Raw genomic sequence first — 22,745 nt, forward strand, 5'->3', positions numbered from 1 at the left:
CCTGTCACAGCCCCACCCTCTTGCCAAAGGCAGTTTTTGCAGGGATGGGCACGGGGGAGGCAGACAGGCTGGTGGGTTAGTGGTGGCAGACCGCCGATATCCTGTTCAGATCATCTGCACATCTATCAGTTTATTCATTTAAACTGATGAAGCCCAGATTGACTCCGCCTCTCGGGGGCGTTTCCATGGATACCTTCCAAGGGTGAAGCTAATCAAAGTGAGTCCTCAGGGGTGGATGGGGGGGAGAGGGAAGTGTGGTTGGTGGAAATTAGCAGGAGCTGGAGGTCATTCAAGGTCATTCTCTATCTTCCCCAAATATACAGAATTTGTCACGTAGCCCCAGGTTATTAAAATGCCTGCAGTGTGTAAACAATGAGATGCACCTCTTGGCATTACGATGTGGTGGAAGTTAGCCAGTCATGTTGTTGGCTTTTCACTGGTTCGCCATTGGGTAGTCCAGCTCATGCAGTGCCCCTGTCAGTAACTGCCTGCGTCACTAAGCATCTGTATCGCTCTCTCGCTCTCTCTCTCTCTCTCTCTCTCTCTCTCTCTGTAGTATGTGTGTGCACACACTTTCATGTGCATGCTTGGCAGCGAGCTCATTATCTGAATAGGACTTCAGTGGATAGCTGAAAAAACGAACTTGTGAGACATTCTGTAGTCTCTGAAGTGCTAAGGAGTTTCACAGCTATGCAAGAACTCTTGGATTTTAGCTCGAAGGAAAAAAGAAAATCAGTTACATAAGTAACTTGGCTTGAATCTGAAAATCTGAATTATTAAACGCCATAACTTGAAGTCAAATATAGATTATTCTATTACAGCTATAATCAACTTGGGCGCAAAATTCTTGCCACCGTGCAGTGTGAGGAAAACCAACCACTGGCACCCCTTTTAATTTCAAATATGAAAGAAACAGTTGGTTAATGGTTGGCTTCTTGGTCTCATTTCTCATCGTTGACTTGACTTGGTATTAAACCATGTAAACTGCTTCTGTTCCAGCTCTGCAAATATAATTTACGGTTGCACACGCATATAAATTGACTGGAGATGAAAATACGAAGCACAGAGAGTGTTTGGGTGGACCAAGTACTTATAAATCAGTTTATTTGTAAGGGCCATTGAGTTAGTGTTTACTTGGTATGGCTGACTGAATATATTCCTCAGGGTAATTTAAAAACAGTCATTTACATTTACCCATAAACATATTATGCTTTTCATCTTTTAAAATCCAGATACTAAATTACATTAATGGTAGAAAAAAACAATACTGAGAAAAAACTATGCTCTCTCAAATGAATTCTGAACATAATAGAAAAATCAGTGAGTTGTTCACATCTACTTATGACAAGGAACTGTTATTCAACATGGACCTGACTGGCAGGGATTACATTAAAATGGTAAAGGACTACTCAATGCAATGCTTTTAAGAAGTGGTCAACCACATGATATAACCATCCAGTGGAGCTTCAGCCATCACTATCTACACCTGCTCAATTGGTACATAAACAAATTAATGAACCAGTTCTATTGTGAGATTAAAAACAATATAATAACACAATAGAACTGGTTCATTTATTTGTTCATTAATTTATTTTTAATAATGTTACATCACAGTAAATACATTTTTAAAAGCTCCAGAAACAACTGAAAGGTCAACACCAAATCTAGAGTGTCACCTGTCAGCTACACTCAAACCCCCCCACCCCCAACCCCCCACCCCACCCCACCCTTCAAGGTAAACAAGCCAGTTACCAAATCTCCCAGAATGCCCTTGGGGATGCACCAATTTGTAAAACTAAAAATACAAATGCAAACAGCAAATGGGTCATTCAAGGGGATTCAGATGATTATTTGAAACTCAGCCTCTGTGACAGACGTGCTGGAATCTCAATCACCAGCTGTGCAGATTTGGAGAGCGGAGCCAGCTGTTCCGTCGGCGCACGCCCCTGCGGCGCCCGCCGAACATTCGTTACGTGCGCGAGAGATCGCATTTCAGCGAGACCCGGGTCATCAACAAAAAAAAAGGATTTCAGCGATATCTTCCATGACAGCGCCTCAGCGTTTCAGCCCGAGGCTCAGGTAAATGTAAGTAGACGTGAGAAAGAAGAACGGGGCGGCAGTGTAGCACAGTGGGTAGGGAACTGCGCTTGTAACTGAAAGGTCATAGGCACGATTCCTGGGTAGGACACTGCCGTTGTACCCCTGAGCAAAGTACTTAAGCTGAATTGCTTCCGTACATATCCAGCTGTATAAATGGATACAATGTAAAAATGCTATGTAAAAGTTGTGTAAGTTGCTCTGGATAAGACCGTCTGCTAAATGCCTGTAATGTAATGTAAAAGAACCACAACGGGATAAATGTACTGGACTCGGTCTCAGATCAAAATGCTCATTTCGTTAATCGATAAATTACATTCAGTTTTACTTTTGAAGCCCGATTGTGTTCAGCAATCAACAATATTTTAAAGTTTTTCGATTGGGGTCAAATTTATTGATTGATTAATTCTGTTATTAGCGAGTCCTTGCGCTGTCCGAGAAGGAATATGGTTGCTATCTGTCATCAGCGCTTATCAAATAGCCATTACAACGCGAGTTGCACCACTGTCAAGTCTTAACAAAAGGCAACGGATTTCCACGGCGTAAGCATAATGTGTGCTGCATAAAGATAAGAAGCATATGCCTGAGGACTTCTCCAGAGTCCAAGTTTTTAAAAAAAAAAAAGCTATGAATGTTTAAAGGATCCAGGAGCAGTCAGGCATCAACAGTTTTCTCCTCTAACCCCTCCCTCTTCCCCTACTTGATTGTGACGCCTCGCCCGCGTGCATCGCTCATGAACACTCTGTTCTTCACAGCATCAATTCATAATTCAGTTTAATCTGTATTCAGTGGTGGTGCTCCTCGCTCTGACAGGGAAGCATTTAATCTGAGCCGCCCCGCTCTTGGCATCTGGTCCCGTCGGTGTCTGTCAACGGTGGGGCAGATGGAGGGGTGAGAATGAGGATCCCGTGGGTCACAGTGTGTGTGCAACTGGTGCAGGCGGTCAACAAGAGCGCAGGCTGACCCATACGGCTGCAGGTTCGAGCCTCGGCCTGGGCCCTGTCATGAGTCGACCAGGGCTGGGACAAAACTGTCCTCATGCCCAGATGCCCAGTTCACCCCAAAGACTCCAAATACACACCGGTTCTCCTGTAGTACTGTGTGTGGCTTGTATTGTGAATAAAATACTCACTGGTTCTCCTATAGTGCTGTGTGTGGCTTGTATGGTGAATAAAATACTCACTGGTTCTCCTATAGTACTGTGTGTTCTCACTGGTTCTCCTATAGTACTGTGTGTGGCCTATAGTACTGGGTGTATAAAATACTCACTGGTCCTCCTGTAGTACTGTATGCAACCAGTAGAGTGTGAAATAGTCACTGCCTGAAATGAGCACATCAAAGAAGTGCACAAACTTCAGTCGTGGTGTTCCTGGTGCACAGGTGTACATGATTTATCACTAAGACAAGAGGCATGATGACTGATGAGAAATTCAGGAGAAAGTGATAAAAAAACTGAGAGGGGGGGTTGTAGAAAAAACAAAACCGAACAAACAGAAAAGCCTGTCTCCTTGCTACTTTGGGGCCAAACTCAGGAGCCTACTTCACCACATTAGAGGCCTGACCCAGAAGCCTCAGTGTGTCCTCAGGCACTCTTAGCTAATCAAACGCTGCTATTAATAATCTCTCCCACCGCACTCCTGTTCTCCATCCCTTGTTCCATCTCTCTCTTTTCCTCTCCTTCACGTTCATTTTAGTTCTCTCTCAGCTCCCTTCCTTCAATAAACTCCTTCCTCCCAATGCTCAGTTTGTCCTTAAATCCCCCTTTCTTGTTCTCATTCGCTCTCTCTTGTAGAACATAGTGTACTGGCCTTCATCCATGGTATGGGTTTGCTGTCCATTTTCTACACTGCTGAAGATGCATACATATGTGTACACACGCACACACGCAAACCCATGCACACACACGGACACACAGACACAGACACATATGTACGCACACACACTCTCACAGACAGGCACACCCATGCACATACACACACTCACACACACACAGACACTCACGCCCATGCACATACACACACACAGACACACACGCATGAACACAAACACACACACGCGCGCACACACTGAACATTGCCATTACTGCGGTGCTTAAAAATATTAAATTTTAAAATGAATTATGACCTTTCATCAGCAGCAGTGCGAGTGGGTAATGGCTACTGTTCATTGCGCTAATGTAGGAACAGCTATCCGTCTCTATGACAACATTTGTATTTCTGTTTATGTTTTCTGTTCTGAATAAAACAGTTCGCCTCCCTCCTACTGATTATGGCTCTCCCTCTGACCCTCATCAGCCAATGAAAAACTCGATAACAATCTCAAGTAGAAATCAATCATAAGGTCGCCGTTACGTAACACAGCCGTCCATAATTATGTGCATGATAATGCCAATAATTTATAACGGCGATAAAATCAGAAATGAAATTAGAGGTAATGACCAAATCACTCGAGCAGCATTGCCGCAGCTGATGTTATTGGAGCCGGAGCCTTTAAGATCCTGAAAAGATATCCTGGCCCCCTGATGATATGGCTATGCAAGTGTCCAGGAAACAATATTAATATTCAAAATATTAATCTGTCAGCCATTTCCTAGGCATGTGATATCATTCTCTGTATATCCTTAAAGACTGAGGGATTAGGGCGGTTGGCTCATTCGTTCTTCTCTTCATCCCTCTCTTGTGTCCTTGGATTTCTCCTTGCCGCTCTACTTCTCTCATATCCCTCCGACCCTCTCTTCTATCCTTCCATCTGTCTTTCTTTCCTGCAGCTCTATCGTTCCTGCCATCTCCCACAAATTTCATCACCCCACCAACTTTTTGCTTCCTTTCTGTTGGTCGCACAATTGTCTCTTTCATCTTTTCATTCACCTGTCCATCTTCACTCATTCATCCTCTTCCAGCCACCTCTGCTTTCCTCTCTCCTCCTCTTCCTCCCTCTAATCTCTCTGTCCCTCTGCAGTCAGTAGGGGCGAACGGCTGCATCTAATGTCCCTATCCCTCTGCAGTCAGTAGGGGTGAACAGCTCCCTCTAATCTTTCTGTCCCTCTGCAGTCAGTAGGGGTGAACAGCTCCATCTAATGTCCCTGTCCCTCTGCAGTCAGTAGGGGTGAACAGCTGCATCTAATGTCCCTGTCCCTCTGCAGTCAGTAGGGGTGAACAGCTCCATCTAATGTCCCTGTCCCTCTGCAGTCAGTAGGGGCGAACAGCTGCATCTAATGTCCCTGTCCCTCTGCAGTCAGTAGGGGTGTACTTCTTCTGGGTCCATCCCGTCCTCTCCTCCTGTGCCCCACAGCTTTTCATCCTTGTGAGTAAATTTATCACCCTTTGATGAGAGGGCGGGGCCGAGGCCAGGGAGGCGGGTTCATCTTTCTGCCCAGCCAGTTGTGATTGACAGGCTGCTTGGACACAGAGGCGAGGAGGAGGGGGGTTGAGAGTGCTTAGGTTTCAGCTGTGGTCCCCACTTAGGTCTAATCCACTCTGGATCAGTGCTTAACTCTCCCAGACACATGTAAACACACATATGCCCATGACCACACAAGCACACACACACGACTGCACATACACATGCATTCATGCGGGCCCACGTGCTGCTGAGTATATTATGTACTGCAAAAAACAAAAAAAATGTAAACATATAAAACTGCATTATCAAAAGGCAATTGTCAATAACTTTGTTATTCATACTTTAAAAGTGGCAAGAGGTTAAGTGAATTCACAGCTATCTTAGAATTCACTGCAGCACTAAACAGCCAATCAGCATGAAGGTTTCTTGTACTTTTGTTGACGGAGAGCCCTCTTGAATTACAATAAGATACTTAACTCTCCAAAGGACCAGAATAGGTATTAAAGCCCATTATTTTTTTGGAGGTCAGATTCCTTTGTAAAATTAGTGAAAATTAGTGAACTTCTGGATTGGAAGACTGAGCGAAAATCAAATATGTACTTTCCATTTGAAATGATTAAGAAACAAGGGTATTAGGAGAGTTAACCATACATGTCTGCCCATGAAGCTCATTTTGTTATAGACATGACATGATACATACTCTGTCTATTACACAGTAATGTACAGTATATCAGCTGCTGAACTCAAGGTTATGGCAGCATCTTGTTTTAATAGCCTGAATTTTGAGTGGCTGGAGGTGGTAAAGAGTAGCAGGGACATTTACAGAACTGGAGCCATAACCTGTACATCAAGCAAGCAACTCCTGAGAAGGTTATAAAACCTGATGAATTTCTGAAAGAATGGCTATTCAGGAAAAAACAATTTTAAAAACACATAAATACTGCAAAGCATAATGATGGTATTCCTGACTTTATGGATGAATAGACAAATATTTCAACTCCAGTGAGTGTGTGTATGTGTGGGTGTGCGTGTGAACACACACACAAACTGTAAGTCTGTCTGTGTGTGTGCACGTGTGTGTGCATGAGAGAGAGAGAGTGTTAGAGAAAGGGGGAAAGAAAGAAGATGGCAGAATTACAGCTGCACTTTGCAGATTTGAAGAGTTCCACTGAAAAATCCCGAGGAAGCTGTGTGAACTATAAATCAGTCTCTAGGTTCATTAGGTTCATTCCATACATTACTCTTTGGGGAGAAGAGAAGGATTAGAAAAATCAGAAAAGGATAAAGAGTGAAGCAGATAAAAGAGAAGAGATTTGGAGGCTAAATGCAGTGTAGGAAGAAGGGCAGAAGTTTGCATATGGTAGACTCTCGAATTCAGCTCACACAGGCACAACCTCCCAAGACCCTTTAAAACCGGTAGCATTTAAAGCTTTAAATTATACCTCTATACAGAGCAGGGAGATGTACCTGCTGTTGCTGAAATTATTATTATTATTATTATTATTATTATTATTATGATTGTGATTATTATTATTATTATTATTATTATCATCATCTTCATTTTCTCCTGAAGGTTGAGAAAAGATCATTCAGTTTCACACAGAAAAGACGCAAAAGACCAGGGACGCACAGATACTGACAGACACACACACACAAAGCAAGAACAGACACAAAGGTCACCTACATAGAAGGTCATACTTTGACACACAGACCTGTAGAAAAACACATGCGTACCCAGGTACACAGTGACTCACTAAAGCCCACCAATACAACCAGTGCTTGAAGTGGGCTGGAACAGAGCAGGACGCCATACCAAAACTTCTAGGTTTTGCTCATACGAGCACTTTTTGTAGTGTTCCGCTATGTGCTCCCCCTCAGTTGGCAACTGCCATCTCCAGCCCCCATTGTGTGGGGTTCTCGGTTTTTTTTCCTTCATCTGGTTGCCCGAGTTCCTGCATTTATTCTTTCCACTTCAAGCACTGAATACAATCATAAACAATGCACAAAGCAACAGGGTAATGCAACACTTTGCAACGTTTCAGCCAGATTGCACTTCAGTTCAGGAATGCTGACACTCACCACCTCGTGGTGGCTATTGGTACTACACATGCATTGTTGCCAGAAAGACCGGGAAGGATCGTTATATTCTCTCCTCAGATATTACATTTCTTAGCGTCAGCACTTTCTATCTGAAAGACAGAGGAAGGGAGAGATGGAGACAGATGTAAGGGAAAATGAAAGAAGGGCAATACAACAGAAATAGAGATGAAAAGTGATCCAGGTAGGAAAACAACTGAGTGAGAGAGAGAGAGAGAGAGAGAGCAGGAGGAGGGATGGGGCAGAAGATGAACAAGGCCCTGAATAATAGCTGTGCAAAGCTGGTGACGATGGGAGGGACAGGTGTGGAATTACTGCAGCTATATCTTAAATGAAGCAGGAGCTCCTTCCTTTCACCAATGCTGCTCTAATGCAACCTCTTCAGAAGATAACTAAATGGTGAGAGAGGCGTCTGGCTGCACCATAATGCTGCGGAACTGAGCGAGCAGGCCTCTGAGAAACAGAGGGAAGCAGAGGGAACGGACAGACAGACAGACAGACAGACAGACAGACAGACAGACAGGTAGGCAGGCAGACAGACAGACAGGCAGGCAGGCAGGCAGGCAGGCAGGTTCGTTGTTAGCGATCACTACACTCAGGTGGTTCCACTCAGCCAGGTAACTCAACTTTTTATTTATTTAAACTCTATTTTAGCATCTCTTTTGCAAGTGAGCCCTGGAGTCTGAAAAAATTTAATGAAATAAAGATTAGAAGGATAATTACTACATTGCAAATAGATTGCTGCTATTGAATGTATAAAAGAGCACATACAACCATACAGAGGCATTTGAAAAATATGCCAAAGAGAAACAGATGAGAAAATGGAGATCCGAGAGCTAAACACCAGAAGTAATCTCCCCTGCCAGCTGCTCTTTAAGCTTACCAGCCAGTGAGCTCATATTAACTTACTCCACACTCAAAACAGCTCTGCTGATAATTCATCACAAACCACAATAAACCAGATTATAGACAAACCAGCCTTTGAAAGTTTCTGAGTACTGGGGCACAGGATATAATGAACAGTTTTTGATCACTGGTACAATGAGGACATAAACATATAAATATATATATATATATATATATATATAATAAAATACAGACCCCGTTTTATAGCTGAAGAGCAAAAAAGTAGATGACCATTTTGTATGACCGCTACGTGTATATTAAACATTATTCCACTGCAGGAGTCTCATTTATCACCTACAGTTTTTTTTACACTTAAAAGTAATTAGTCCATGTGCTCAGCACCAGCAGCAGCTTGGTTCCTACCTAGAACAGAAAAGCATACCGATTCTATTGCTGTGTCTGTGTTGAAGTATAGACCATTCAGTCAGGATTGCATTGTGAATATGAAGGCCACTAACATATCTAAACACACATGCACGCACGCACATAGACACACACACATGCATGCACACACACACACACACACACGCACGCATGCACACAGACACACACGCACGCACAAAGACATGCACGTACGCACACAGACACACACACATGCATGCACACACACACACACACACACACACACACGCATGCACACAGACACGCACGCACGCACATAGACATGCACGTACACACACAGACACACACACATGCACAGTTTAAGCTTGGAGTTTGCCTGGGTGCATTTATATTAAATTGCAATCAATTTAAAGTTTGAGAACAAATCAGTACAGTTTTAGTCAAAAAGATAATCACTGCCCAAACTGTATATTTTTAGAAATATATTTACCCTTTTCATGAAAGTAAATATATGAGTTCATCATTACGCTTGAAATACTGCCAGTAATTGGACTTTGAGGTAAAGTCAAAATTAAGCATAATATAGAATCAGTACCATGTATTTGGCAGATATTTTGTAGCATAAAGTACTGACTAGCAATAGCATTCAGCCCCCTAAAATATGCAGTGTAAATTACCTCAATCCAACATAAATTTGCAGCATTTGTTTTATGTTTTTTATCCAACTTACAGAACCCAAAAGAACATGGTCAAAGTGACCCTGCACCAAAATTATTGCTTCCCTAAAATGATTTCTATCAGGTTACATTTGATTTGACAAAGTTAAAAAAAAAACAATGGTGTCTGTGTGTGTGTGTGTTTATTTAGAGGTGAAATTTATGAGGCCCTCTCTGTCACAACTAGAATAAACACACATTTTAAGAAGGTCATAGTCCAAAACTAAGGCAATATATTGTAGACAAATTTGTGCTTACTCACTGAAGGAGGGAAAACAGATTTCACCAAAACAAAAAACAAAAAAGTATAAATACTTTTATACGATGCTTCAATACGTTTGGGATCTCCACTGACATTTTCCCCACTATCCAACCTTAGATCATTATCTGTTTACTTTCCACAACCTTCACAAATTCCATTCACTACCCGCCTATGCACTGAAGCTGTCTGCAATTCTGTGACATTGCCAGTATTGATTTGGTAGTACTTGAAGTGGTCCTGCCAATGGAGCGCTTTGAATTAGAATTAGATTTGACAGAGGGAGAGGCGAGAGGGACAGGGTGTGTAATTAAGGGTGGCATCTGAAGGGACGCCCGAGGGGCGAGGGGGAATGGGGCACAATTCAATTCAGACGAGAAACCTGCTCTCGCAGGTATCGTCAGGGACCCTGGAGAGTTACTGGGCACACGAGGAGCTGTTAAAGCGCACGGCGACGAGAGGCAAGCGCCCGTTTTCCTTCCCAGTCCGCAGCAACCCTCATCATCATCGTTTTCTCCGTCTCCGCCTTTCCGCCTGACAAGGATACAGCGGGAGTCGTGCCATGGGAATCCCATACTACACCTGCATGACTCAGCACTTTAAAAAAAAAATTACCTTTCCGGGTTTGAATTTCAAATGCAAATGCAAAAAAAGCATTCATTTAATTGCACCAGTTCGAGCAATTGTATTTCGTTAAACGTGCATGTCAAAAAAAAAAAAATAAATAAATATATATATATATATATATATATATATATATATATATAATATACTCGACGACACACACCGTTTTATTGTATGATCCGGAGCGGAAAAGCTTCATATGTCAACACATGGAGAAAGTAAAATTTAACGCATAAATGATACGACAAACGCCACTAAGCATTATTATCAGCTTCACGTGTGCAGCAGTTTACCTTCAGAGGGTAAAGTCCAATGAGAGAACATATAAAACCCAGTGTGACAATGCAAAATAACGGACGGGAAGCTAACAATAACCGATATGCTTCGAATTTGAATGTGGCCCATTTTCGGAAAAGGGTATAGCGCCCGCGTCCCCGTCTCTCCTTTCCTGGGCTCCGAACCTCAGCTCGGACGCCGCGGCGGTCCCAGGAGGCCCGGCGGCATCGCTGTGTCCAGGGGGCCGCGAAATTGTAGACAAATGTGTTTGATTTGGGAGAGGCGAGCGGTTCCCCGCATTACAGCGCCGTGATGATGCGCGGCCTCGTCCCGACCCCCTCTAAATCACCATCTCAGCACGGCCTGTCCTGCACCGGGCCGTCAGCCCCGCATCAGCCCGCCCTCACCCCTCTCTCCCTCCCTCCATTCTCCCTCCTTCATTCATCAACCCTGCTTTTTTTACCCATTGGGCTTTTTTTAGAAGATGTGATTCAATATTTAAGGGGGGTGGAGGGGGCGGTACGTAATTCTTTTTTTTCTATAACCAGCCGTGGCTGTGAGATGCACCCAGGACCCCCTTCATCTGTCTTCCTCTCTCTCCGCACGTCTTCCTCTCTTGGTTTCAACGCCATTTGACTGAGGGGACTCATTTCAGGATAGAGGTCTCAGCTGTCGCCCTCTCTCCCTCCCTCTCTCCTTCTCTCTCTCTCTCTCCTCTCTTTCTATCATTCTATCAAGAAGTTGAGATTTGTTTTCACTGATACGACAAGTACACACATTTGTGTTGCCAAAGCATTGACATCCGTAATGACATTTTAATGAAACGCAAACATAAATACATCAGAACAGCAATGGAACGTTGCATCTCCTCCTCTCCTGCTGAGGTACTGGTTTCACTGGTTAGCTCTCTCTGTCATTCCGTTAATACTAAGTCTGTTCCTCCAGCCCAGGTGTACCAAACGCAATTACAGCAGAGCAGACAGACGACGCTCGGCGCCTCGACTCTTAATTATACAGTACCTGAGAGAAACGTGTGGCTCTGCCCAGGCTCCAGCTCCACGCTCGGTGAAGCGGTCGCACCGCCTGACGCTGCGCTGCGATGTGTCGTTTCATGCTTAATCTGGAGGGAAAATTCCCTGTCACAGATAAAGTGTGACAAATGTGGCCTCTTAAGTGTCATCTCAAGTTTTGCACAGAGATAATCCGGAAAAGCAGGTGAAGGACCGTTGCGTCCTCGAGCCGCCTGTATCCCTCTAACCTCTGCTTCTGCAGATCTATCGCATAATGCGCTCTCTGATCTTTGACACAATCATTTCTGCTTTCCAACACACTCAGGTCTGATATCTAACACAGTCAGTTTCACTGTCCATCAAAATCAGATCTGGGCTCCAACACGGGCAGTTCTGGTCTCTGGCACAGCCAGTTTAATAGATTTTGGGACAATATTTGGGAATGTCTTTTACCCCAAGGTTCCCCAGAATGGTTCTCTCCATTTTCAGGTCCCTAAGTCAAAGGTCAACGTCACAGTGGCCGCTGAAACGCTTCGAGTTCTAGTTTCTAATGACTGGAGAGTTATATAATGACAGGTCATTAATGCTGAGAACTATCTAACCGAAACAACTTGAAATTATCCCAATTTATTTTCATGGAGGATGACTTGATATAAGAACAAGCCTTGCTTTTCAGACAATAATTGGACAATCACCAGCTCACATAAGTTGCACACTGACACATACTGACCACATTTCTCTGTGTGAAAAACCAAAAGATTTTGCACATTCTAAAGGTCTTGGCAAACCAGTCCCTAAGTGAAAAAATAAGACTCATGGGATATACTGCATTGATCCGTTTGCTGTGGTGCTACATACAGCATCACATCACAAAAAGCACAGCGTCTTTGATGAGAATGGAGACTCTGCTATGACTCATTGACAACTGTTGCTACGGTGGACACCTGGGTGGCGTCGCGGTGCTCTCCGGCCCCGCACCGCGTACGGCCGACGCCGCCACACTGCCGCACCGTCCGCAGGGCGGGAAAAAAACAGCGGAGCGGTATTTATACGCGACTGCCAGCCCTAATGCTTGTTCTGCCCAAGATAAGAGCCGTCAGGACTTAATGTTGCTTTCTAATCTTCACTCTGGGATATAAACGTCTAGAATGATCCCCTTTTTTTACTGTGGGGGGGGGGGGGGTCATAACACCAAGAAGTCGCACTTCCCACACTCCCCGCCCCCCACCCACCCACCCACCATTCCGTCTGAGTTTAACATTCTAGTGACATATTTCCAATGCAGGCGTCCTTGTTCTGGATCATTTGCATATTATCATCATTATTATTATTATTATTATTATTATTATTATTTTCTCCACGTTTGCCACCCACTGATGAGAGCAGGATCATTTCAGAAGAGGCTGAGGTTGAGGGCCTTTGCTCATGATCACGACAGCAGCGCCTGACCCAAGGGTCTGGGCCTGCAAGTCCGCACCCCTAACCACTATACCACACTCTGTCCCGTGACAGCATCCTCTTGGTTGGTTGAGCGAACGTGACTCTCTCTCCTCTGCCACTATTGCTCAGTGCAACAGAATGACCAAAGCTTTGATACAAATTGCTCGATTAAGCATAGCAAAACAAATTTCACACATATAATCACACAAAATTCATTCATTGCAATCTGATGATGAAGTTGACAAAGACTATAGGGAGGGGATGAATAATTATTGGCGTTGAAATTACTTTTTTAAGAAGAAAAATGTGCACGTTGTATTTCTTTAATAAATTTTTTCCATTTTGTGTTGTGTTTTGCGCATTTTAGCACTTTTTTCATTGTGCCTATAATATGCCTGGATACATTTTTCCCTTGGCCTATATACTGTAACAAAACTGCTATAATGTACAAATACAACTGTTGAAATTGATTCAATTGTGTCCTTTATTTCAACAAAATAGTTTTGCAACATATGGTTTCGTAACATTTATGGAATTAGGTCGCTGTGAGTGCAGAAATCGATGCTGCAATGTTTAGGAAGTAAGCGGCTTGGAGTCACATAAAACAAAGTACAGGGAGTTTGTTTTGAATATACTGACCACGGTGTTCGCCGGTGGCTTGTTTAGAAAAGTTTGCACGTCCTTTGGAGTATACTGCCTACTTAACCCTGCACTGACCCCCTGGTGGGGGGTACCAATTCACAGGTAGGTATGGGGGAAAATGGATTGTAATGTACCGGTCCCATACACCACAGACCAAGAAAGCACTCTACAAGTATCAGACCTGGGTCAAATACATGTTTGTTTTGGATTCAAATACATTTACTTTCAACTGTCAACCACCCCCCACCCCCACCCCCCCATGGAGTGTCATGGAGTCTGCCCCATTTTCACATTATTTTACATATGGGGTAACATACAGTACATACTGTACACACACACACATAACTCCCTTTATTTCACAGGGCTTTGAGCACGCGCCTTGACAGCAGCACTCATTGCAACTTATCTTATCTCAAGATCTTGAAGTGTTTGCCTATCATGTTAAATGTACTTTTTTAAAAGCTGATTTGGCTAACAGCGTCTGCCAAATGACTGTTGTTATTCTCTCTCTCTCTCTCTCTCTCTCTCTGTCTCTTTCTCTGTTCTCCTTGAACATCTCGCTTTTCTTGGGATGTACTTTTTTCATCGTTTCGAAGCGCACTTTATATTCTAGTGAGGAAGGCGTGCGCTCTGACTCTAAAGCAGCACCTTCCCTGCAAGGCTGAGCTGAAAGCTTCTCTTGTTTTCTGCGTGTATATTTAGCTAACCTTATTGTAGTCATTATTAGGTCTCCTGCTGGTAGTCTAATTGGGATACTAATTAGACAGGACTATTGTCAGCGGCAACACTTCCAACTTCAACAGAGCACCATATCTGGACACCGCAGTCTTGAAAAGTAGTTGGAAAGAAGTGTCAGTATTTACTACTGTGTGTATGCATGCTTGTGTGTGTGTGTGTGTGTACGCGTGTGCTGTATGTGTAAGCATGCATGCATGCTTGTGTTTTGGTAAATGGTAAATGGACTGCATTTATATAGCACTTTTATCCAAAGCGCTTTACAATTGATGCCTCTCATTCGCCAGAGCAGTTAGGGGTTAGGTGTCTTGCTCAAGGACACTTCGACACGCCCAGGGCGGGGTTTGAACCGGCAACCCTCCGACTGCCAGACAATCGGTCTTACCTCCTGAGCTATGTCGCCCCATGCTTTGTGTGCTGTATGTTTGCGTACGTGTGTGTGTGTGTGTGAGCGCGTGTGCTGTATGTGTGTGTGTATGTGCTCTGTGTGTGTGTGTGCGTGTGCGTGTACAGGCTGTGTGTGTGTGTATGCATGCATGCGTGTGCTTTGGTAAATGGTAAATGGACTGCATTTATATAGCGCTTTTATCCAAAGCGCTTTACAATTGATGCCTCTCATTCGCCAGAGCAGTTAGGGGTTAGGTGTCTTGCTCAAGGACACTACGGCACGCTCAGGGCGGGGTTTGAACCGGCAACCCTCCGACTGCCAGACAATCGGTCTTACCTCCTGAGCTATGTCGCCCCATGCTTTGTGTGCTGTATGTATGTGTACGTGTGTGTGTGCATGTGTGTGTGTGAGCGTGTGTGCTGTATGTGTGTGTGTGTGCTGTGCGTGTAGGCTGTGTGTGTGTGTGTGTGTGTGTGTGTGTGCGCGCATTGGGTTGTTTGACAGCAGTTGATGCAGCATAGTGTAAACTTCGATTGACCTTGAACCACAACAAGGAGTCCCGCAATGAAACAAAAGAGACCGTAGTGCTGCGTATGTTCACTCAGCTATAGAGAGAGAGAGAGAGAGAGAGAGGGGAAAAGGGGAGGAAGAGAGAGTGATGCAGCAAGTGTGAAAGAGAGGGGAGAGAGGGAAAGAAAAGGAAAATGAGGGAGTGAAAGGGAGAGAGAGGGATGGAGAGACAGAAAGACAGAGAGCGAAAGAGACAGAAAGAAACATCACATAGCAGCACTCTGAGAAGCAGAAAGTGGACAAGGAAAAAAAGGTATAGCTATTCATCAGGACTATAAATCCACTGCAATGCACTGCACACACACACACACACACACAGCTACACACGTGCACACACACACACACACACACACACACACACGAGAGGTGATCACAGTATTGCTCACACTTACACAAGAATGAAATGAGAAGGGCACTTGGTCACAGTCCAGCGGCCGGGCTGAGCCATCGCCTAGCCGCAGTGCCGCCCGTCACCCGTCACACTCACAGAGCGCCAGCGCCAGAGACGCGCGTTCACACTCCACTGACTGGGCTGGACCAGAGGCCACCACAGTCTTGCTTGCCCTCGCTGCCGAAAGAGAGAGACGCACTGTCACATGGTCTCACTCCACCGGCTTGCCAGGCCCACAAGCAACCGCAATGCTGCACCCTCACACACAGCCACACACACAGCCACACACACAGGACACACTCTCAGGACTCTGCACCGACTTCTCTTCAGTAGATCAAGAGCCCCATTCTCTCTCTCTCATTCTCTCTCTGTCACATACACATAATTACTGACAGGACACTAACACTGTCTGAAACTAACACACACACACACACACACACACACATACAAATACTGTCTGAAACTAAGACCCACTGATCAAAACTAACATGCACATGGGCATGGGCATGTGCACGCACACACACGCACACGTACACAAACACACACACACAAAAACACACACACATCAGACTGAAACTAATGGGCACATGGGCATGCGCACACACACAAATGATAACACACACACACACACACACACACAGATTGTAATTTACTCTGTGTTTCAATATCAGAGGTAAATGCGTAGAATGAAAGCGTTTCTTTATTTCACGGTTGTTCATGCACTAGAGAGTATTATCGGCAGCGAGCAGACAGATTCACCCGGCTGCCCATAGCTCTCCTCCGTCTCCTCCAGTCTCAGAGATGGAGGTGAGAGCTGGAGGTGATGTGTGTCGCCTTGTCCTGATATTTTCTGCGCTACTATGCAGACAAAGTGCCCGGCAGTCCCTCATCCAGGGTGGCCCGAACAGCCTGTGTTCAATACACTGACTGCAAGAGTCAACAAGAGACTCTTGCTAATCGGTAGACAATAATAAGTAGAATCAACTTTATTTACAGTATATGGTGTGTAACAGCATAGCATTTTAGTTAGGTTGGTGGGGTCTAAACAGCTGTATATTTGTCTGGTGTGTGAGCAGGGTCAGGGTTTAGAGGTCAAGGAACAATTGTATGTTTTTTTCTGTGAAGTGGCTCAATGTAAAGAAGTGGTGTGTGACCTGACCACTTGTTTGTAAATGGCGCCGTACAAAATGAAGATTGATTGTTAATTGATCAAGTCTGGTCTCCCTGGTATTTGGCCAATTCCTTGTGTCTATAACTATATGTTATATCAAATTCACAACCTGATTTTTTTAGTTCTCTGTTGAATAAACTGATCTTCCGCTCAAAAGAAACCCATTGTGAAGCTTTTTGATGATGTAACGTCTGTCCCAAAAAACTGACATGTTCAGGCGACGTGTCTGAAATGGGTCACTTTATCCAGTTAATATATTTTTAAAATCCGTAATGAACAAAAAAAGGTTTCAATCCACTTTGCCGGCTTCCCAGCAGACTCTCGGCTCCCTGTCAATCTCATTTAGGAGGTCATGTGTGCTTTAATTGGAATCTCCAGCTCCTGCGCCAGCTCTCGCGACTGGACCGGGTCTATTCTTGGATTGGGACCCTTTGACTTCTCATCTGGGCTAAGAATACCTGCCCTTTCAACGTGGCCAAAACTCTAAATAGATTTGTGGACTCTTCACTTTTACCTAAGAAACGTGTTTTTTTTTTCATGTGGTGTGTGTGTGTGTGTGTGTGTGAGTGGAATGAGTGAGTGAGTGCGCGAGTGAGTGGGTGATAGTGAGAGAAAGAGAGAGAATGTAGTGTTCTTGATTTACTGAACAGAAATAATGCATACTGTGAGGGCGCAGCATTGCAGTTGTCTGTGGGCCTGGCAAACTGGTGAAATGTGACCATGCCTCCCTCTCTTTCTGTAGAGTGTGAATGTGTGTATGTAATGGTCTGTTATATAATCGCCATTACTGAGCCATTATTGTGCAGTACCATATTACGCAGCTAAAAGCACAATCACCCCCCCCACACACACACACCCCCACACCTTCATAATGCAGCTAGCGTCCACATCCCCGTCTGCATTTATCACACCAGAGCTGCTATGTGGTCCAACATTGGAGGCTGAGATGGCTGACATTTGGTGGCAAAATACAGACAGATTTAGCAGCAGGTGGCTGCGAGTTTTGACCGAGCCTCTGACTGATGAGCTGGAGCGGTCTGAGCCGTCCCCTACAGCAGCCCCTGAGCAGAAACGGACCTCCGACCCATCGTCCTCACCCTCATCATCCTCAGTCCAAAAGCTGTCCTGCATTCCCACCACATTCTTTTTACACAAAAATAAAACTACAGAAACTGTGTCAAGTGCTTCAGTTCTGTCACTGTGGACTCCACACAAGGGAGAAAGGGATAGAAAGAGAGAGAGAAACAGATCAAGCAAGGGAAAGGGAGGGATCAAAACAAGGGAGAGATAGATGAATTGCCTGTAATGTAATGTAATGTAATGAATTGAGTGAGGGAGAGAGAGAAAGTGAGGGAGAAACAGGTAAAGTGAGAGGGAGGGAGATAGTGATGGAGTGATGGAGAGCAAGAGAGAGAGCATAAGAAGGGCATGTGTGTAGACGTGTATGCGTTCGTTTGTGAAAGAGAAAAAGAGAACAAGCAATGCAATCATTTCACACATTCTTTGAGCCACAGCAACTTTACAGAAGTGCAAAACTTACAAAAGTGTTGCTGTTTTAATTTTTTGGTGTGAAGTCTTGGTGATTGTATGTTAGCCGAGCAGTCATAGTTCGCCTGGTGTTGTGTGTCATTTATATGTTCATTTCGGCCTTTGGCAATACTACCTTGGTTGTCCAGCCAATAAATCCCCTCTGAACTGAGAGAGAGAGAGAGAAAGAGCCTCAGATGTCACTTTGAGGAGAAAGTGGACACGGTGAAACAGCGAATCCATTTACGCCAACTATAATTGTCTTAAGGGACAGGGAGAGAGTTGTGGGGGGGGGGGGGGGGGGGGGGGGAGCGCAAGCGCCCTAACACTGTAATGAGCTGGCATTGAGTGTCAAACTAAACCAATCAATCTGTGTTTTAATTAAGGCACTTTGCACGGTACAATTAACATCAAAAGCCTTACACTTTTAAAAAAGTCAGTTGGGACGTGCAGTGTAGCCAGCAGGGCGGCGCCGGCTGTCAACCCGTTTATGAATCCCCCCCCGCCCCCGCGCCACCCGTCCATGTGGCGGAGGGTTCAGATCCCCACCATGGCACCGCCTGTACGGTCATCCCATCCTTATCTGCAGCCCTCTCTGCACCCTGTCCGCTGGCTGTCTGCTCTTCTTCTTAGAAAGAAGGCAGGGAAGGGCATTTTATTTCCAACAAACGAGGTTAAAAAATGACCAAGCTGCACATTTAAAAAAATATATATTTTGAACATGCAAAATGCATAATTATTTCCCTTTGAAATGTTTACAAAATACTGAATATTTCATATGAAAACTTTTTTTGATTTGAAAAAAGGGTATTTTTTAAGCTGGCATTACAGAGAAGCTGAATCACCCTGTTTATTGCCGGTACTAAATTCTGCTTCGCTTGTAGGGCAGTTTCATCTTTCTGAGAATCCAAGTGCTGGATTTCCATCATGGACATGCGTCCTTACGGTTTGGAGGTGACAGTTTGGCAGGGCTGCCTGATAGTCTGCCCACATTCATTCAAACAGGCACTTCACAGCTGCCAATGCAAGAGCTGATACTATCTAACAGCATCTCACCTACACACTCCTACACAAGCATTTCAGCCCACTTCAGAAGCTGAATCACACACACACACACACACACAGTCACACGCGTGCGCACACACTCGCATACATGCACACACACACTCTCTCTCTCTCTCTCTCTCTCTCTCTCTCACACACACACACGCAAATACATTCGCTCTTTCTCTCTCTCACACAGTTGCCCACATCCTCTTTCACTCTCTCACATACAAACACACACACCCACACACACTCTCTCTGTCGCTCTCTCTCATGCACACACACCACACACCACACACACACCACACACACAGAGGTGGGTGAACAGAATGGTAATCTGTGGTGGGTTGGTAAACTCTGGTGGATTAGTAAACTCTGGCGGGTTGGTACTCCAGGAGGTTCACCATATTCTCACACATTATTTAGCCTCTGTCTGAGTCAAGGTTGAAATTCGCTTCATTAACTACAGCGCAGACTGGTGCAGGAATAACGTGTCTGCCAGGAGCTAATGGACAGAGCACAGAGCACACAATCCCACACACACACACACACACACACACACTGTCATTTACACACGTACACACACACACACACACTCTCACTTACACACATACACACACACACACTCTCATTTACATACGTACACACACACACACTCATTTACACACGTACACACACACACACACACTCTCATTTACACACGTACACACACACACACTCACAAACACACACACTCTCATTTACACACATACACACACACACTCATTTACACACGTACACACACACACTCTCATTTACACACATACACACACACACACACACACACACAAACACACACTCACTCAAACACACACACACATGATCACACCCACACACACATGCATGCTCACACACAGACAGACGCAAACGCACATATGCACATGCACGCACACATACACATATGCGCACACACACACACACACACACTCACATGCACACACGCCCGCACACACACAGTAAGCATGAGACACATAGTAACAGAAACATGCACTGGCCAAGGCTGAACGAGAAATGTTTTCATTGCAGGGGAATTATAGTCCTCATGAACAGCTTCAGCGTTTTGCTCTGTCCACTTTCTCCTCTGTGACGGCTCTTTCTGTCCCTTTCTCCGCTTTCTCTGTCTCTTCAGCTCGCTCAAGGTCTTGGATGCACTCGTGTATTGAACACATCCCAGAATAATATCAGATTGTAATTGACTCATTTCTCATTTTGGGCAATGACCCCATGCTTCCATAATGCTGAAGTTTGCTCTGTAAATATTTATAGGGGACGGGTGTGAGAAAAAGCAAAAAAACGGACTTCTGATCACACTATACATGCTAAATAACTCATCCATTTTTGCATTTTTTTCCCCCAACGTATTCATACTGCCCCACCCCTCCGAAGACCACCACCACACTAACGCCAAGGATAGATAATCCTGTCTTCTCTCTCACTCTGCCTGTGTGTGTGAGTATGTGTGTGCACCATGTTTTGTGAATCAAGTCCAGCTATGCTTATTAGAAGATCTCCTTTTGTTCATTTAAGCACACGCATACATGCATGCACATACACACACACTCACACACACGCAAACATGCAGGCACACACACACATGCATGCACACGCACGCACACAAGCACACACACACATGCATGCACACGCACACACGCACACACGCACGCACGCACACACACACACACACACACACACCAGTCCACTCTTAGTCAGATGTACATGTTCATCGGCCCTGTCCAATTCAGCCACACACTGACTCATTGGTCCTCTCTCATTCAGACACACGCACACACGCACACACACAGATTGGTCCTCTCTCATTCAGACACACACACGCGCACACACACACACACACACACACACACACACACACACACACATACACACACACACACACGTGCACACACACACACGTGCACACACAGATTGGTATTCTCTCATTCAGACACACACACACACGCGCACACACAGATTGATCCTCTCTCATTCAGACACACACGCACACACGCGCACACACGCACACACACAGGTTGCTCCTCTCTCATTCAGACGCACACACTCACCAGTGCCCTCTCATTCAGATTCACACATACACACACTGATCGGACCCCTCTCATTCAGACGCACACACTCATCGCTCACACTCATTTTCTGAATGAGACCCAAATGGGAACAGCGACCCAGTACTATATACATACCACATACATACCAATGACAATATAAGCCCTTTCATCTACACAAACAGCATCTTGTTAAGAGAGTAGTGTCTCTGCATCTTTCCGTCTCTGCCTCTCTCTTTACTGCATCTCTCCATCTCCTCCATCACTCTCTCCTCTCATTCTTCCCTCCCTCTCTCTCTCTCGCTCTCTCTCTCTCGGGTTTCTGGATGCAGCCGGCAGCATCCCATGCATCAAACAATTCTCTACTCTGCTTTAACACTGTTTATGCCCCAATCCCTACACATAATCTCTCTCTCTCTCACACACTCTCTCTCCCTCTCTTTCTCCCTCCCTCTCTCTGCCTCTCTCTTTCTCTATGCATCTGATACACAGCGCAATTGCTTCCCTGCACTTTTCTTTCTTTACTTTATCACTCGCTCTGCTTTCTTCCACTCCTCTCTCTCTTTCTCTCTCTCCCGCTCCCTCCCTCGCTCCCTCTCTCCGCTGCGGCACTGGGAGTCTCTCCCTCTCACCTCTGTGTGTCCCCAGGTGCAGTTAGACTTCGGCGGGAGCTGCAGCCGTGCAAGAACTCGCGAGCTGGAGAAAAAAAAAACGCTCCGCTTCAGAGAGAGGGGAGAAAACCAAATGTATGGGGTGAGCTGAAGGGGAGAGAGGGACAGAGATGGACAGATAAAGGAGGGAGGGAGGGAGGGAGAGAGGGAGGGGCACTGTTTTAGGATAGGAGGGAGTGGAGTGATGTGGAGGAGGAGGGATCGCAGGACAGGGGAGGGACCGAAAAAAAGAAGGCAGGATAGAGAGAAAAGGAAAAAAGAGCAGGAGAGAGGGAGAGGAGGAGAGACGGAGAGATGGATGAAGGGAGAGAAGGAGAGAGGGAGAGGAGAAGAGAGGGAAGGGAGCAGGCAAGGGAAGGCAGCTGAAGAGATAGAGGGAAAGAGAGAGAGAGAGAAAAAAA

At 45.0% G+C, this 22,745-nt stretch overlaps 1 protein-coding gene across 1 annotated transcript in view; it reads right to left on the reverse strand.

The window, feature by feature from the left end:
• pvalb6 (parvalbumin 6) overlaps positions 1 to 22,456 on the reverse strand; it is a 26,925-nt gene extending 4,469 nt beyond the window's left edge. Inside the window, exon 1 of the mRNA XM_035397135.1 lies at positions 22,306 to 22,456. The gene's annotated coding sequence lies outside the window, so the exon portion shown is untranslated. The remainder of the gene's footprint in view (positions 1 to 22,305) is intronic.
• Positions 22,457 to 22,745: the final 289 nt, after the last annotated feature.

The sequence above is a fragment of the Anguilla anguilla genome, chromosome 17 (genome assembly GCF_013347855.1).
Source record: "Anguilla anguilla isolate fAngAng1 chromosome 17, fAngAng1.pri, whole genome shotgun sequence".
Lineage (NCBI taxonomy): Eukaryota > Metazoa > Chordata > Actinopteri > Anguilliformes > Anguillidae > Anguilla > Anguilla anguilla.